This window comes from Sinocyclocheilus rhinocerous, unplaced genomic scaffold, assembly GCF_001515625.1.
Source record: "Sinocyclocheilus rhinocerous isolate Xijiao unplaced genomic scaffold, SAMN03320098_v1.1 scaffold3423, whole genome shotgun sequence".
NCBI lineage: Eukaryota > Metazoa > Chordata > Actinopteri > Cypriniformes > Cyprinidae > Sinocyclocheilus > Sinocyclocheilus rhinocerous.
Window position 1 is genome coordinate 212620 of NW_015631455.1, and position 19526 is coordinate 232145.

The 19526-nt window shown below is 36.2% G+C and overlaps 1 protein-coding gene across 1 annotated transcript in view; it reads left to right on the forward strand.

The window, feature by feature from the left end:
• The window catches only part of LOC107741715 (potassium voltage-gated channel subfamily A member 5-like), a 31022-nt gene extending 18219 nt beyond the window's left edge, over window positions 1–12803 (forward strand). Inside the window, exon 2 of the mRNA XM_016554483.1 lies at window positions 12331–12803. The gene's annotated coding sequence lies outside the window, so the exon portion shown is untranslated. The remainder of the gene's footprint in view (window positions 1–12330) is intronic.
• The last annotated feature ends 6723 nt before the right edge of the window (window positions 12804–19526 follow it).

Below are 19526 nucleotides of genomic sequence, written 5' to 3' on the forward strand. Positions count from 1 at the left end.
AGTCCTCCATAAAATGCACTGGACACATCTGAATATTTGGGTTGAACTGTTCTGGAACAGTGTTGTAAATACAACTTAACCACTGATTTCTGGTTGTGTCCTCTTTTGGAAGGCCAAACAAAGTAGTTTCGCTTTCACAACGAAATACACAGCGTCTTCACGACATGGCGGCAACAACAAGTATTGCAAGAATAAACTTTCTTTGCGTGAACATTTGGGTGGCGTTATGCAAATCTTCCCACATCGTGACGTAGACATGTGGGGTTGTGTTAGAATGAGCCATTTTAGGTAGGTGTGGTTGACTCTTAACTTTTATAAAGAATATCTCTTTGGATTTGAGACTTTAGTCTTTGCAACTTTACAGATCTTCTTTATGCACCAAGAGCTTGTAACACTTCAAAGAGAAAGGAAAAATTTAAATTGAATCATATGAGTAAGATGATAAGCATGGCAACTCAAACTAAACATTTTTAATAGAATTATTAAAAGAAATCAATAAAAGATTTTTAATAGAATTATTAAAAGAAATCAATAAAAGATTTTTAATAGAATTATTAAAAGATATGAAATATTATTATCATTAAAGATTGCTCTACCCTTTTCATTCCATGGCAGTGTTGTTGGGCATTTTTGAAGTTACGAGTTACAGCCCTAATTAAATTATTGTGAAAAGGTAGTAAAGGTAGTATTTTTTTCTGATTTCCAAATAAATGACTGAAAACCATAGTATGACTTTACAGTAAGGTTAAAATTACTTAACATTGGTTAATGCATTAACATAACAATTGGCCATGCATTTGTTACAGAGTTTATTCATCTTCGTTAACATTACAGCGGTTTATTGTTAGTTCATTTTAGCTCAGGTCCATAGATAATATTAAGGCAGCGGCTATTTACACCAAGTGAAAATAGCATATTTTCTTATGATAGATGCTAATTACACTATGTAAAAATAGGAGTATTTTATTTGCAATAATAGTAGTTACATGCTATTATACTGCTTAGTACAAATAGTGCCAGATATCTGCACTTTGCTATTGTAGTAAATTATAAAACAGTATGCAATAATAAAGTGTTGAGTGTAAAGTATAATTTTTATAAAAATTATTAAATGGATGCCGATTTGGGACAATAAAGCCCTCCCTACACCTAACCCTAACCTTAACCGATAAACACATGTGAGGCACTTTATTTTGACGTTTTTGAAGTTTTTTTTTTTTTTATTTACTTTTCGATTATTTCCTTCATTTTTATTGAAAATAAATACCTTTTCAATGTGTTATGTCATGTGAAAAGGGAGAAAATTGTCTAACCCTACCAACATGGTGGGCTATTTGCACTTAGTGTAAATAGACACTCCGATATTTTATAGACACAACTTTTGATTTTAATAATGTATTTGTAAATGTTGAAATTAATATTAACTAAGATTGATAATGCTATGCTATGAGGTCGCTAGGATGTCCTGATTGGTTGTTATGCAGTTGTTCTATGCAGTTTCCAAGTTATTGCTAGGTAGTTGTTAAGGTGTTATTTGTGGTGTCTCAGGTGTTGCTCGGTAGTTCCTAAGAATTTCTGGGTGTGCATGTTATCACCTTATTGAAAAGTCCTAAAGTCTCTATGATATTCTAACAAACTGCCAGCAACATTTCTTGAAAATCTACTACAAATTATGATTTGTCAATTGTGTTGCTATATCCAGTGGGGAGCAGACGGATTTATACGGCTGTAAACATAGAATTAGGCCGAACATAAAGAGCATAAAGGCCAGTGCTTATGTCTACCTACTTCAATTTGAAATCCTCAGTCTCTGATTTAGACATTGTGAGGTTTTACTATAGCAGTCAGAATGTCTGTGAGAGAATACAGTCCTGTGAAAAAACAGATAAAGACCAAGACAGAATATTAGATTTGACAGCCTATGAATATCCTTTCCATTCTTCACAATACAGTTAGCTATGTATTGAACTGAACAGAAACTACTCACTAATATGTGTGAAATGGATTTAATATAGTAAAATGTGTTATACAGAGCTAAGACAATGCTACACTACAAACAAGGAAATAAGAAAGTTCAAAATGTGAATTATGCACAAACATTTGCCCCCAAATTCCCATTACTTTAATATATTACTCTGAAGTTTTATTATTATCATTATTATTTATTTAATTATTTTATTCATTTTTTTATTATTCTTTTATTTTGTTATTCTCAATAGTGATTCTCATTAAATTCTCATTAGTGTGTTATACAATTATTATTAGTATTATTGTTATTGCTATTATTATTATTTAAATATATATTGTGATTATATTGACTAGACATCCATACGGATTGTTTCTCTGCTACAGCCCAAAATGCTGGGATAGGCTTCAGAATCCCTGCGACCATACACTCCAAACAAAAATGGTGCTAAATTGCACTAAAAATGGTTCATTGGCTTGTAATCATAGTGGAACCACTTTAAGCGCTTTGTTTAAAGGTGCTGTACAGCACCTTTGTCAAATGGTGTTATGTAAAACCATAAGAGGATCCCCATTCTCCTCCTTAGATTTTAGATATGTTACTCCACTCTCATATGTTTGCTATGAATGGGAATTTACTACAATGGCAAAAGCTGTTTTTAATCACTTTTATGCATTTCTGAGGTTAAAAATCTCATGTTGGGGCCCTGGAATATTTCCTTATAGGGGGGCCTTGGGGGCAAAAAGGTTGAGAACCATGTTATCTTCAGGAAATACACTGTATTTTAATGTTGTTTATTTAACCTTTTCTTCAACTAAACTAAGATACTAAGAGAGAGTTAGAGAACATTTAAAGAACTATACAGGGGCTTAATGGGTTCTTTGTATGGCAGTGGTGCTATATAGCACCTTAACCACCCCAAAGAACTGCTGAAGAACCATACTGGGCTTAACAGGTTCTTTAATACGTTACCTGTGCTATATAGCACCCCAACCACCCCAAAGAACCACTGAAGAACCGCTAAAAAACTATGTTGTGTGTGTAGAGTACATAGGTTTCGTAAAATGGATGGATGGATAATGATATATACTGTATATCAAGAAATCTTAAAGAGCCATCATTTTCTTACATTTTATGCACAGTATTATTTGTAATTTTTTCGTTTGATTTTGGGTTGAAATGTGCCTTGCATGTTTGAACCTTTTTTTTTTAAGTTTCATGAGATGTACCCCAAAATCCCTGATAAATTAATGGAATATTAAGGAAAATAAGTTATTATTTTAGAACACGTTTTGTGTTTTTTGACTCAAAACATTGTGGTTGAGTAAGAGTCCAGTGTGAATAATGTCATGCTGTGATACGACACATGCCCACTCCACTTAAGTCCACCCACATACTGTACAGCACAGTGATCACACAAAACACTTGAAAAAGCTCTTCTGACTGCATGTACTAAACACATACAACATCTTAAAACACACCAACAAAGCTTATTTATATCACATGCCTCACAGTCACAAACCTAACCTTCCAAGTTTGGCTACTCTATATAGTCCTGACAAAGTGTTGTTCTTCCTGGACAGAGAACACACATGTCATGTTACCCTTTCAGGCAGAGATTATCCACAATAATTTAGTACACAGCACACATGAAATAATGTCTCTCTCTCTGTCTCTCTCTCATACATACACATTCCCTCACACACACACACACACACGCACACACACACACACACTCACACACACACACACAAACACAGACACAGAAACACACAGACACAGACACACACACACACACACTCACACACACACACACAAACACAGACTCATATGTGTGTGTGTGCACATATTTCTGTGAGGGTTAAGGGGTTAGGTTATAGTATTTATAACTAGCTCAGTATAAAAGCAATACAATAGTCTATGCAACAGAACAGTATGCAATAAAAGAATGTCTATGTCCCCATTTAAAAAGCTAAGTAAACGTGCACATAATGCGTTTGTTTTTAGGTGCAAACTGCCATATACACATATATATGTGTGTGTGTTTGATTTAGTTAAAAATGCAAAATATGCATTTATTTGATCAGTGTATTTATTCATTTGTTTGTTGGTTGGTTTATTCACACACTTATGATAATTTATGATATATGATAATTTTGTGATACTGAAGTTCATTGGCCAGTGGCCATTATTGTTTTGGAGTGATCAGTCACATGGTATTTATAGAGTAGCTCCATAAAAAAAAGCAAAAAAAAACTTGGGCAGCATCCATCATCATGTACTTTGAGGACTGTATGCACCAGCTGAGCGAATGGGAATGCTGGTGAATAGCCTTTCAAGGTATAATAGACCTTCCTGAAATGAGGTATTGACCAGCCTTTGAACTCCGCATGGACAGCGCAAACACGTACCATGATTTCTTGGTTTTCCAATTCATCCCAAAGATGTTCAATAGAAGTACTTTAGGCCAGGTAATGTTGATCATGTGCAAATGTTTTTCCTAAAGTCACATCAATAACTACTGACCTCAGTCGTGCATCCCAAAGAGGTGAATTTCGACCATTCCATTGGAGATTTCCCATAAAGCTGTCTTTAATCTGCTTTGCATCATTAAATGGAGGTTACATTAATGCTGCAGAGTCCAGGGAAAATAAGTCGATGTGGATGCTGCCATTTCAATCTTAATATAGATTACACAGCTCATCTGCCTTTCATAGGCGCATGTAGGCGGCAGTAGTTGACAGGCTTGGCAGAGCCAGAGCACTCTGAGTCATATTCATATCAAGTCTTTTTTTTTACCTTGCAGTGTTCTCAAAATAAGTTTTGTGTCCACCACAATAACAAAGTCATGAAAATACATAAATGGGAGGACACTATTCATTGTCCACTCACATGGACAGCATACTTCAGCTGGCTGACTTATATTGGAGTTTCCAGTTGAAGCATATAGAGATGGGAACTATTGGGAAACAAGATTTGAAGAGTGCCACCTAGTGGATATAGTCAAAACTTCAGTAGGCAATGTACAGTACAATGCGTTCGGATATCAAATGGATATTAATACTATTTGTTAGTAAAACAGGAAGATTAATTAATGTGTGTGCACATTTGAATGGCATCAATTATATTCATTTGAAGAATATGAAGATACTTACTTTAAATAACATGTTTTGTTGTTTGTAGCCAATCCAGCAGATAAAGGAGGAGGTATGGTGATTCAAGATAAAGAAACTTATAAGACAAAAGTGAAGGAAATGTTGGATGATGAGAATTGTTACAAGAAATTATTGTTTAACCCAACATCAAATTCTAAAGTTGAAATGGATATGTTGTTGAATAGTGCATGGGGAAAAAAATGGGTAACTCAGAAGCAACTAGAATTTATGAAAAACGATCACCCTGTCACACCTGTACTATACACTCTTCCAAAAACCCACAAAGATAGTAAAAATCCTCCCTATAGACCAATCGTTTCAAGCATTGGTTCACACACTGAAAAGGTTTCCCAGTTCATTGTTTACCATCTGCAGCCTTATGTAAAAAAAAAAAAAAAAACTCCCTTCTTTTATTAAAGATACAACAGATTTTTTGGTTAAAATACAAATCGAAGAAAATGACTGGTTAGCAACATTGGATGTCTCCTCTTTATATACATCTATTCCCCATAAGGAAGGTTTAGAAGCTATTACTTTTTTCATAAATTCCAATAATTCTGAAAAACCTGTCGAATTTATCATTGAGATGATTATGTTTGTTTTGACAAAAAAATTATGTCATGTTTAATAATGATTTTTATTTACAAACACATGGAACCGCCATGGGTACTCCATTAGCTCCAAACTATGTAAACTTGTTTATGGGGAAATTTGAGGCTGAATATGTTTATCACAATAATCCTTTTTTGAAATATGTAAAATTATGGTTACGTTATATTGACGACTGTTTTCTTATTTGGACAGGAATGGAGAAAGAGTTGGTAGAATTCGGTAAATTTCTCAATTCCAGATTGACATCTATTTCATTTTCGATGGAGCGAGACCAAAACACTATCCATTTCTTGGATGTGTTAATGGTGAAGGACCACAAAAAATTAAGAACCACTGTCTTCCGGAAACCAACAGATAGAAACACAATTCTTGCGGCGGATAGTTTTCACCCTCTCTAATTAAAGAAGGGTTTGCCATTGAGTCAATTTCATCGACTACGTAGAATCTGTGATTTGGAAGAAAGTTTTGAGGAACAATCTTGCATATTGTTTAGTCAATTCGAAGCTCGTGGATATCCACACGCTTGGCTTCAGCCAAGCCATTTAATAAGTGTTAAATAGACAACAAATATTACATAAAGCTAATAAAAAAACAAAGAAATCTTTTTCAGTTAAATGTGTGCTGACTTTTAGATTGTCAGATCAAGGAAATTATAACAAAATATTGGAATATTCTTTCAACTGACCCTTCTTTGGGTGATATTTTTAAAAATGATCCTTTGTTTGTTTACAAAAGATCAAATAATATAGCCAATAGACTGGTAAAATCTGATATTTATACTGACAAGACTAAAACATTTATAAAAGGTTGTTTTCCCTGTTGGAATTGTGCCGCCTGCTCATCGATAACAAAAACCAATCAATTTAGTGATGCACATTCTGGTAGAACGTTTTTCATTAAATCTTTAATTACCTGCTCTACAGCTAATGTGATTTATATGTTAAAATGTCCATGCCCATTTATTTACATCGGAAAAACGAGTCGCCAGCTAAAAATTCGTATTAGTGAACATAAATCTGCTATCAGGAGACATGATGTGAATTCACCAATAGCAAGACATTTTCATGATTGTAGTCACAACATTAAGGATTTAAGTTGTATAGGTATCGAAAAAGTAACAATTTCCAGAAGAGGTGGTAACATAGAGAAAAACTTTTACAAAGAGAAGCTTATTGGATGTATCGACTAAAAGGTCTGTCTCCCTTGGGTTAAAATGAGGACTTTGATCTTTCTTGTTTTCTTTAAGAATGAAAAATTTGTTTAACCCTTTATTGTTTGATTACAGTGGGTGATACGATACGGACTATGAACGGCATGTGGCCTGATGCATCGGCTCGTTCCCCACTTTGATTTATGCTGATGGTTTGATGTAGATTTATTTTTATTTTTGATGGATTATTTGTGTTGTAGTGATGTTAGGTTCTTGAACGAATCGCAGTAACCGGTCGAGCCGGTTCACAAATCGAACTGAATCGAACTTTAGTTCCGGGTTGATGACGCAGGACGCACAGCCGAAATAGCACATCCAACTCAAAAAGAACCGCTTGAGCCGGTTCAACCAACTGGCGAAGTTTGCCGAGGATTACGCGAAGATTCTGATGAGTGAGTTGACGACACTGTGCAAGCCCGAGGCGCGTACTGGAAATATGCTTATTACGACTGTTATTAATTTACTGCATCACTATTGTGTTGTATGCTTTCCTTTTGTGCCTATATGGTTATGTTACTTTTATGTGTTGAGTGTTTTGGAATTATCTTTGGTTGTCTGTCCTGAAATTGCTTGATTGATTGGTCAATTAAGTTTGTGATCAGTAACACCTTTTATGTGACTTTTCACGGGTGATCTTTGGACTTCATTTCTTTTTTTAAGAACTCTTATAGGAAATGTCACTGTATGGTTCATTGAAGAAGGCTTGCTGCCGAAACGTCTGGTTGTTGTTTGCTCTGTTGCAAAATTAAAATAAATTGAAAGGGATTAAGAAGATTAAGCGAGTGCGGATCCCTTACTAGAATATGTTGTAGCCAATCCTTGCCTACCTCTACTTAACTCTGACTAGCCAACTACTACTACAGATTATAATTACATTGGTTGGCTACATTCATATTTTTGTCACCTAATTATTAGTATAAACATTTATGTATTTTGTAATTATTTTAAGATAGATACTTTACAGTAGACCTGCTAAAAGGTTGTCAATTTATTGTGAAACAAATAATGCTAATGAAAATGCTAATCATCAAAAGTTGCTTAATTAATTGCATTTAGTTTAAAGGGGTCATATGATGCGATTAAAATTTTTCCTTTCTCTTTGAAGTGTTACAAGCTCTTGGTGCATAAAGAAGATCTGTAAAGTTGCGATTATGTATCATGTATCATGACAATTCGTGTGGCGAGCAAATTTCTTATACTATGTTTCGCCAAACCTCATAGTCCACTGCCCTACTAGAGGTAAAAAAAAATTGAATCATTTGCGGATAATGTTCCACGTAATGATGTTAGTAACAGTTGAACTGGAAAAGTTCCACAAATCTGTGTCTTTGCTCTACAGTTTTGCAGTTCAAGTAGGCTACTGTTTCTTCGTTATGAATAGGGGCTATTCAAACTATTTCTTTCAAATCAAGAAGTACAAGCCAGGCTGGCTCAGCCTCTGGTATCAAGTCTCCAATAATGAATAGAAGCAATCTCAGTAAATTCCAATTCTCATGTGCATTACCTAAAATGTTTTTTTTTGGAGGCATATGTACATGGAATAATGTGAGGTCTATTGGTAAGCTCTGGAACGTAAACACCATTACTCTAAAGTAATCAATTCCTGTAAAAGGGGCTCTAAAATTGTCATATCCAAATCACTTTACATGTTGACTCTTGCATAAAACTGCCAAATAGATAGATGTGAGTGTTGAACTGCATCCAGGTGGCAAATTATTCAAAATCCAATAGACCCCACAAAGTTTGTGTTAGAAAGCCTAAAGTGCCTAAGGGGTTACAGAGCTCAAAATCATCAATGTACAATGACAAAGATATTTTCAATTCCCCTTTTATAATAGAAATAGAAATAGCTTGTATAATATTTGACCCATCCATTCATCCATTTTCTAAATTGCTTGTCCTATGTAGATTTCCAGGGATGCTGGAGCTTATCATCATAGCTGACTGTTTGTTTAAAGAAAAAAGGACTTGATTTTGGGGAGTTTCATTTGGGACTTTTTTTACCCTATTGATGGAAAGTGCCAGGAGCTCGGTGGATGCTGGCTTCTGTGCTGTCAGTGTGTTGATATCCACTGAAGCAGTGTAAACTAACTAGAATACTTAGTGAAGCAGAATTTGACCACAATAGTCTCTTGGGAGAGAGAGAGGGAAAACTGTATATTTTTACCTGTGTAATGTGGATCTTTTTGTCCCATTTATATTAAAACCTGAGATTGTTTACAATTAACTTAAAAGAGGCACTTAAATGGATTCAAAGCTGACCGTATTATTTTGTCTATGTCTATGGTCTGAAACTCTTTCACCAATCATGTAGCAAAGGCCTTGTTGCTGATAACAATATAATTTTTAGAAGTACATGTCTTCAATGCAAATATTGTGAGAATTTCTTCAATCATAGTTTACAACACCTATTGTAGATTGTTGACTTAAAAGTGCCCGCGCTTGTGCGGTACACGAGCAGTGCTTCACAGAGGTCCCCACTGGCAGCTGGAACAGCTGTCCTCATCCTGAAGCGAGGGATTTCTCTTTCTGTGAAGATGAATGAGATGACGGCGTGTGAGAACATTGTTTTCTTCAGATTCAGTGACCAGAGAGCAAGTGAATAAAAGAGAAACACATTACAGTCTTATTGTGTGGGCCTGGGTTGCTTTCGTGTAGAATAAGATTTGTAATAAAGGATTTGATGTAAAACAGGATAACACTCACAAAGTGCGTAAAACACAATGTGATTATAATCGCTAGAAAGGATTATTAATAACTGGCATGTACCAAAATAGGGCCTGAGGTTTTTATTTTAGTTTTATTTTTCATTCTTGAAAGGTGCCAAATCTTACAGAACAAATTGGTCGCCAACGTCAAGAGGTACTATATTCGGCTTTTTCCTACACCCCATGTTGCTTTGCACAAATGATGGGAGTAATGTCTGTTGAACCTGTTGATCAGCCAATAAACTGCACTCTATGAATGCAATAATAAACATTTTCGGAAGCTGGGTACAAAGAGGTGACATTGCTCTCCTCACCCCATAATACGGTGGCCGAGAGAGCTCAACGCGCTGCAAATGAAAAAGAAAGAAAAAAAACACATGCAAATTGAAAAAAAACACCTGCAAATTAAGAAAACATCTTCATCAATTTGACAACACATGCGCTGCAAATTCTCACAACACAATCAAATACAGAAACGTGCTGCAAATTCTCACAACACAATCAAATACAGAAACGTGCTGCAAATTCTCACAACACAATCAAATACAGAAACGTGCTGCAAATTCTCACAACACAATCAAATACAGAAACGTGCTGCAAATTCTCACAACACACACAATCAAAGAAACGTGCTGCAAATTCTCACAACACAATCAAATACAGAAACGTGCTGCAAATTCTCACAACACAATCAAATACAGAAACGTGCTGCAACAGAAACGCAGAAATGCGCTGCAAAGACTCACAACACAAACAAAGAAACGCGCTGCAAATACGGAATCGTTTAAGGGAAGTGTGTTTCTTTGTTTGTGTTGTGAGAATTTGCAAAGCATGTGTTTTTACGTCAACGTCAAATTGATGAAGATGTTTTCTTAATTTGCAGGTGTTTTTTTTTCTTCTATTTGCCTGTGTTTTTTCATTTGCAGCGCGTTGAGCTCTCTCAGCCACCGTACCTTAACCATCAAATATCAAAAGGAAACTTTTTTGATAAATTATTTACTCTCAGCAGAACGTGAATAACCCCCTTTCAGCAGCAATATTACAAACGTGTTACTGCAGTTAGTCAACATGTTAGTCAAACATATAGCAAACATGTGTTGGCTTAATCAAAAATATTCTATCCATAAACAAGAACATTGATAGATACATGTATTTCAAAGTGTTACAGGTGTTACCTCTGATAAATTTCAGGTACAAACCCAAATATAATCTGACTTTGGGGATCCCACTGAAACCTTCAAAAATGCCACAGAGTTACCACTTTCTCACCGGCATCTTTATTCTGTATTGACTAGTCAAAAGTGAATGTCAATCCAATCAATCAATCAATCAATCAATCAATCAAATCCCAAAAAAGAAAATGAATAAGGAAGAAGTAATCTCAAATAATAATCTAAAATTTGTTCTTACAATAACTTGTATTTTTAAAAAAAAATAAAAATAGCTGAATTTGGAAACAGTATTTTATTTTTTTGAAGAAATGAATCGGTAAAGGTATGGTGGAAACAACAGTTTTTTTATCTAAGGGTCAGTGAGAGGGTATAAAATGTTAATGAAGATTTTTTTAAAGTCATACTGCTGAATATGGACCCATGAAAGTATTTCAGATAAAGTAATAAATGAGGAAAAGGACTGTCTATAAATAAGAACATATTTAACATGTAGCTGCATGCTGGGGAAGAAGATCAGAAGTATATCAATGAGTGACTGGGGTGTGCAAGTGTGTCCTCCATGGATAGGGCCCGCAGGCCTTCTGCATATGCTGCACAGGATTACACTGATCCAACTTAATACTTACGACCAAGGCATCATTCATAACTACAGCCACCATCTGGCACCGCTGCCCACCCGACCAACCCATCAGATTAACTTTGAGGAAGATTCCAAGAGCGGGTGTGTGCCAAATTCTCTAATAGTTCAGATGGGTCAGCATCAGTGTGCGCTGCTCGGGTGGCTTCTCGACACACCCATGACTGAGTGCTTTAATTGCAGTAGTGGTCAGTGCACTTATCTGTCACAAAACTGCACTGACAGAAAATCAGCTAGCTGGTAAGAGACTGTTGAACAGTGGGGTCAGAGGGAGTGCTGTATTGTTGAGTCTTAGAAAAAATAACAGTACATTAATATGTCATGTTTACCAATTAAAATATATATAAAAAATGTAAACTCAATAAATTTACTTCTAAACTGATAATTGCATGAGATTCAATTAATTATTTTGTTAGTTAGTTTGTTCGGTTAGTTAATGTATTTTAAGCAAAAATAATGTTGAAATTATTATTTTTTTTTTTGTAAAGATGGATATCCCTAAATGTGAGCAAACACAAGTACTATTTTCCGGCTTCACTGGTGGTGTTAAATGTTAAATTAAAACATGTCTACCTGATAGAAAGGTCACTGTTCACAAATGTTTGTTTCTTACACAGACACACAAAAACCAGTGAACTTCAGCTAAAATCCCTTGTTCCAAATCAGTTCCCACTGTAGGTCATGTACTTGCCATCAGCTTAGAGCTGTCTGTAAAAGATTTTGAAGACACAGAATTATACATCCAGCAGGGGGAAAAAAAAAACACAGATACAAACATTTATTACTGAAATCTATTGCAAAGAGTACAGACTTTAAACAATAATAATAATAATAATTTTGTTTTTCTTTTTAAATATTTCTCTGTCACAGATCCCAGAAGAGGAGCCATTATCATGACAACAGATTCTTCAGACCTTCTGAAAACCTCTGCAGAAACCTGTGCCTTTGATCAAACCCTGTGAATCAATCATTTTTGTATGGGTTCAGAATATGAAACTGATACTGCACTTCTGACAGACACCTTTATGAACTGAACAGGTGATATGTAAAGGTGGTTTTTGAAGCCATGGAGTTCAACAAGTCAAAAATTGTCTAAGAGGAAATCCCACTCTGTGCAATATTAATCTATTTTAGAGTGAAGTTCATGTCCAAGTAGATTTTGGATGACTATGTTCAGTTGGTTTATTTTTGTAAAGCTTTTTCCTGATGTATATTTTTCTAAAACAATATTATTCTCCAACAGAAGAGACACCTATGAACATTGACAGATAAAATATCGTTAGGCGAAGAAAATGCCTCCTTTTTAGACAGGGGAAAAAGCCATAGTACCTCTCATCAACAACAGTGATGTTTAGAATGGTATTTGCTGAAAATCTGTCACCCTTACATATGTGTACCCTATCATTTTATTTGCTGTACATTTGAGTGTTTATCTAATTTAAAAATAAAAATTATAATATAAGAAATAAATATTTATATAAATCTAAAAAAGTGCATAATATGATTGATAAATTTTATTTTGATTTATTTTCTTCAAAACATCACTTTTTTTTCCCAAAGGAGAAGAACATGTTTTGATATTTGGATCCAATGTTTATTTATTTATAAATCATTATTTATTTATCATTATCACCATGTTTCAAATTAACAGCTTTTATTAATTTTCTTAAAGCAGCACTATGTAACTTTTGGTTACTCTGTTACTTTCAATAAACAGAACTGCATCCCGCGGAAGAACATTCCAACCGGAGCTACTTCTCTAAGTTTATGTCTATGGCGATTCACGCAGGTATATGTTACTCCGCAGGTTGGATGTAATGGTATGAAAATTTCTTATCACGATTATTCATAAAAAGGTAAACCTCACATTTCAGCCTTTAAATAAAGAAAAGATATGTCAAAATGATAATTGATTAATAAATGATTATATGTATTTTATCTGGTCCATAAATAATTCTAGATAACTTATCTGAATTGTTTAAACGGTTTCATCAACCGGTCAAAATTTACAGCAGGGCATGCAAATTCGGTCAATTTTTGTCCAGACAGAAACCGCACACAGGCTGAATGTAAATATAAGTCTCTGTAAATCCACTCGCTGACAGCAGGTGGCGCTCATGGAAAAGCTGAATTAGAGCTGTTTCCCGTAACCTCGAGATGGTCCTCACTGCAGAACACAAGATCCAGGGGGCGAGGTTGGATCCAGATCCAACTCCTCCCACCGTACCTAAACCTAAGCCTACCCGTCTCCACCCCCGATCCCTAAACCCACCCATCTCCACCCCCTAGATGTGGATCCAACCCTGCCCCCTGGATCTTTGTTCTGCAGTGAGGGGCTACTGGTAACCTCTGTGGACAAAGCTGTATTGCGATTAAGAACACTTCCTTTAGCTATTACATGGAGCGAAGCTGAAAACAAAATGCCATCGAATCGTTTCTGAAGACAGTCAGAACCGTCAGCGGTACATTCATATAATTAATTCATTCATATATTAATTTGTATAATTCCCTTAGCACTCTTTTAAAACCTCCCAGCTTTTCCGCCCTCAAAACGAAACTACTCTGCTGCTGTGCGCACGTGAGACTGTTACTTAAAACTGCGTTATGCTGGACAGTATTTATTTATCGCGAGTTGTTCAAATGGCGGTAATCTAATACGGTTTTAATGATAATTAAAATATGAAATGGTAATACTAACCGTGGGGAATTTTATCATGATTTATCGTCAAGCCGGTAATCGTTACATCCCTACTCCGCAGCAGTGACGACCCGACCAGGCTACAATAGTCCAAATATAAGTACTTATTATAAGTGTACCGTAGTGATTCGGAATAAGACAAAAACGCGGTTTGGAAGATGAATTCATGATGTACTCGCTCATTATATACATTTTGCAAATTTTGAACACAGAAAAAGTTACATAGTGCTGCTTTAACGTGTGCTTTTTCAAACGGAATGTTTAGGTTTCAAAATGCACATGTGATGAAATATCTGCATTATTTTATATTTCTCTCTGACTACATACAGAAACAAGAAAATTGCAATATTGTACTTTATTAGGAAATTTAAATATTTTACTTCCTGCTTGTTCACAATAGTTAAGTCCAAGGCACTAGCCATGCAAGGCCTAATGCTGAAGTTACAGCAAGAAAAGAAAGAAAATAAGTAAATTATGTTACTCAGTATAATAATCATAGGCATAGAACACTACATATTTTGTCATTAGTTCATTCAGTGTTGCTGAACAAAAAGAAAAAAACTTTACGCTACAAATTAAATAATGTTCAGGTGTGTCAACTGTGTTGCTCATGTCAACTATGCGACCTTTACTGTCAACTGTTACCTTCTGTACAATTTTTATACACACATATTTTCAATTATTTAAATGCTGCTTCTGACATGCTATAAAGTGCATTTTATATTCCCACAGGTAGGACCTTTGCATAACAATCTCAAAAGTATGAAAGTATGACCTATATTGTAGATTTATGATAAAACATGTTTCTATCCCTACCAACCATGATGAGAATACCACACTTACATCTGCAAACATCAAATTCATCAAAGTATTAAAATGATCTGTTTCTTGATATGTAACAAATGGAATAAAGAGCACCCATTTGCTGCATATCGCATTGATATCTCTGTAAGAGAAAAGTACTGAGGCTTTGAAATACAATACATTATGGATTATTTCTGAATGCTTGATTACTTGCAGTAGAGAACACTTGTGTCCCTTTAAGCTGATGTCTTTTTACCGGCTGGTCTGGATGTGGCTACACATGTACAGTATCTGTTGTGACTCTTAACAGAAGTTTATCTAGGATGCTTTTTTCTCCTTGTTTTCTGATGTCCATGTTATGACACATATGTACAATATTTCAAATATTAAACCACCTTGATGAAAAAAAAAAACTAAATCATATTTTATTTTATTATTTCATCACATTAACAGATCAGAGGTGAATATTTATTGTTGGAAAAAAAAGCTTCTGAATACATGTATGGGTATGAAATCGTACTGTAATTAATGGAATGCAGGACAAAAGTCATGCAAAATCATGCAGTCATGTCTATATAAACAGTGATTTATTTGTTACTTTACTCACACTTCTAGATCAAGTGTTGCTTATTCTTTTCTGTTAAGAGAAGGAAATATCTCATTGAGCTATGGTTTAAAATGTCATATTTGTTACTGTCCTAAAGAACATTGTCATAAATGTCACATTTTTCATCCTGTCACTGAATAGAGCTTGAAGAGAATTTCAAACTGAAGAATTTTACACAGAAACCCTAGAACAAAGCTACCAAACTGGTATCAATCCAAATGAACATTGTCTATAAATAACTGGATATTTTTGCTTACCTTTATTGTTACGCTGTATAATATTATTTATTGACATGTTGAATATCACAAACATGAAATAAAGTAAAGATAAAGGTTTTGCTAAGGTCTTTAATTGAATGGATAACATAAAAAAGAAATACAAAAGAAATCAGACTTCATAATATAACACATCAAGCAGCTCCTTTTAGACAGTTTAATTTTATGAGGACATATGTATTGCTATTAATTTTTTTTGTAGTTTGTGTAGTTTTATTACTTTTGCTTTACAACTCAGCCACTGTATATGTTTGATTAAATGATTAATTTGCTTAAAAATTAATGTAATTTTTCTTTATACTAAATAATGTGAATTTTAAGTGTTATTGTTGTTGTTACTATCCTATATGTGATATGATTGATTTATAGATATTCATTCGGTGCCACCCTGTGGTGGCAATCTGTATATTCTGACTAAGTTGATTCAAATTCAATCAGGTCATGTGTATTTATATCTATATTTTTTTCTTTTGGCATTGTAAGTGAGGACCACAATTAATTGCTCTTGTAAGTATTTATAGCTCAATGGGGACTGACATTTTTCTGAAAACCAGACTCAAATTATGTTTTAGACTACAAAAGATTAAGGTTTGATTGGAATGTACATGGGTTTTCTTGTGCTGTATAGACACTTCCTGTGTCCCAATTCAGAGGCTGCATCCTACGAAGGTTGCATTTGAAGATCCAATGTGTTACACTGACGCAGCGAAGGCTGTTCCAATTTGAAGGCTCCTTCAAATGCGGCCTCGAAATGTGTCCTTCATTTTCTAGGTCATGAATGTTACAACAGATGGATCCTTTGCGGCCCAGACTATCCCAAGTTTCATTGTGTGCTGGTGACAATAGGATTTTATGAGAGAAAACCACCTCGGTTGAAATCGTGTTCTGGGGGAGGAGGGGGACCCTCGGTTGAAATCGCCATGATTTGTGATTCCTAGAATGGTCACCACCTTTCTCCATGTGATGGCCCTGATTAGGACATAGCTACTAACTTGATGATCTTGAAAAGTTTCTGCATTAGGTAAAACTAAAGAGGTCAATTTGTATTAACATAGAACCTTAAACGGTTAGTTCAGCCAAGAATGGTGTTCATAAAAGGACATGCTCATGTTTGCCCAAAACCACCTGGATGTCAAACAACGGTTCTGGGAAAATGTTCTGTCGACAGTGGAAACTAAATTTAAAGGTTCAGTAAGCGATTTCTGAGAAACACTATTGATATTTGAATTCGACACCCAAACAAACACACCCCTTCTTGCATTGCTCTACCTCCTCTAAATTCACAAACTTGCCAGGGCTGTACGTTAACTTTTTTTGCACATAGCACTGGTGCTACAGAGGTTGAAAGTTTTGTAGCACAGGAAATAATGACGGAAATGAATTTTTTGGGTGAACTATTCCTTTAATGACAGTCGGCAGCATGTTTCTTACTGTCGCTTTAAGAGCTGCATCTGTTTCTCTCTCAACTGTTTACTTTCATTTTAGACATAACCAACTGTTTATATGTAAACCTTGTGCATTTTTGACAGTATTAGACGCAAAATTAATCAGACGCGAAAGACAACTTAGTCCAGTAGGCGCTGTTTAACAGGCTTTTGTACACGCTGAGAAAAAGCGCATGAACAGCGCGCGAATGAAATGTTTAACCGGCAAATCTTTAAAGCACATGCAAATAATGTATTTTTGTGATTGCGCATAGGTGCAGTGTCCTGTGAGTATAACTCTACTGCTAACAAGCACAACGAAATCACTTCACACTATTAAGCGTCTTTATTATGAACATGCAAAACTGTATCGCACGTGTGCTACAGTGGTAAATTTATTCATCGCACAGCCCAGTTTTTTCGTGGCACGTGCGACATACAGTATATGTCGCACTGTACAGCCCTGCATGCTATTCAACACAGGCAGCGACTAACAGCTGCCACATCAGACAGCTTTTAAACCTCCTCCCAACTGGAAAGCACGGTTAAGCACTGCTTTGTTGCCTCAGGGCCTGGACACTTTGCAATCATTAAAGGAACAATGGATTCAAAAGTGCATCAAGACATTTTACAGCAGTTCAATTCAATTCAATTCAAGTTTATTTGTATAGCGCTTTTCACGATAAAAATCGTTGCAAAGCAACTTTACAGCAAATTAGGTTTCTAAAATATTTAGTAGTAGCTTATCAGCGGTGACTGTCAATTAATAAACATATGGCAGAAATGTACAAAAAAAAATCAATTAAAGACGTAATCAAACAGACGATGAACACTATTAACAGCAATTATTATATGATGCAATCAAACTTATAGCAAAATTTGGTAGTTCTGTATGTTGTTTCATGGTTGGCATCATCTGAGGTCCTCTGAGGGGTTGGCATCATCTCTTCTCAGGTGTTCTGAATCCAGACTGAAGCTTGTGTAAATCCTAGTTACAAAAACAGAGAAACAAATAGAGACATAATTAGCGTAGCTGCTGTTCCAACCAAGCAAAATTGATTTGTTTAACCCAAGCTAAGGAATAATAATGCGCATATGATCAGATATAACTGCAGTACAAGATTATGAGATGCATTATTTGAATGCTTGGCCAAAGAGTTGTGTCTTTAATCTAGATTTACTGTCTTTAATCTAGATTTAGTGTCTGAACCCCGAACGTTATCAGGAAGGCTATTCCAGAGTTTGGGAACCAAATGCAAAAAAGCTCTACCTCCTTTAGTGGACTTTGCTATCCTAGGTACTACCAAAAGTCCAGAGTTTTGCGACCTTAGGGAGCGTGATGGATTGTAGTGTGGTAGAAGACTAGTTAGGTATGCAGGAGCTAACCCATTAAGAGCCTTATAGGTAAGTAATATTTTGTAACTGATACGGAACTTAATAGGTAGCTGTCACGGTTGCACTACTGGAGTGCGGAGCAAGGAACGGAGGGAGACGAGGAGTACATCAATCCAGAGACTTTTAATAACATAAAGGAAACACGGAAAACTCACGTAGAACATGTAGACATGAACAATACCGGATGCTGAACTGAAAACAGGGAACACTATTTAACCACATGACAATCACGAGACACACCTGGGATCAATGGAAATAAACGGGGAACACCTGGAATTAAATCAACATAATCAGGACAGGAACAGGAAACTAACCAAATATGGGCAAGGAGGGCACATGGGGAGCAAAACACACACAAAACACGGAACAAAGTCTGACATGACTCCCCCCTCCCGGAAGGCACGTCCCGAGCCGTACAACATCCAATGGGGAGGGGGCGCTCTGGAGACCTCTAGGAACAGGGCCAACGGACAGAGAGCCTCCATGGCGGCGCCCGTTCCGGGACCCATGGCGGATCTGGCAGTCCGGGGCGCCATGGCGAATCAGGCAGTCCGGGGCGCCATAGCGGAGCAGGCAGACTCAGAGGCCATGGCGGAGCAGGGAACTCAGGCGGCCATGGTGGATCAGGGGACTCGGGGAGCCATGGCGGATCTGGCAGCCCAGGAGGCCACGGTGGAGCAGGTAGTTCAGGAGGCCCAGGCAGAGCAGCCTCCGAGGCCCCCCCAAAATACTTGGGGATGCTTACAGGCTCCGAGGCCTTCTGTTGGCCATAACAGGGGACTGGAGCCCTCCCTGGGCTTAACTGGGGATCCGAAGCCCTCCCTGGGCTTAACTGAGGATCCGGAGCCCTCCCTGGGCTTAAC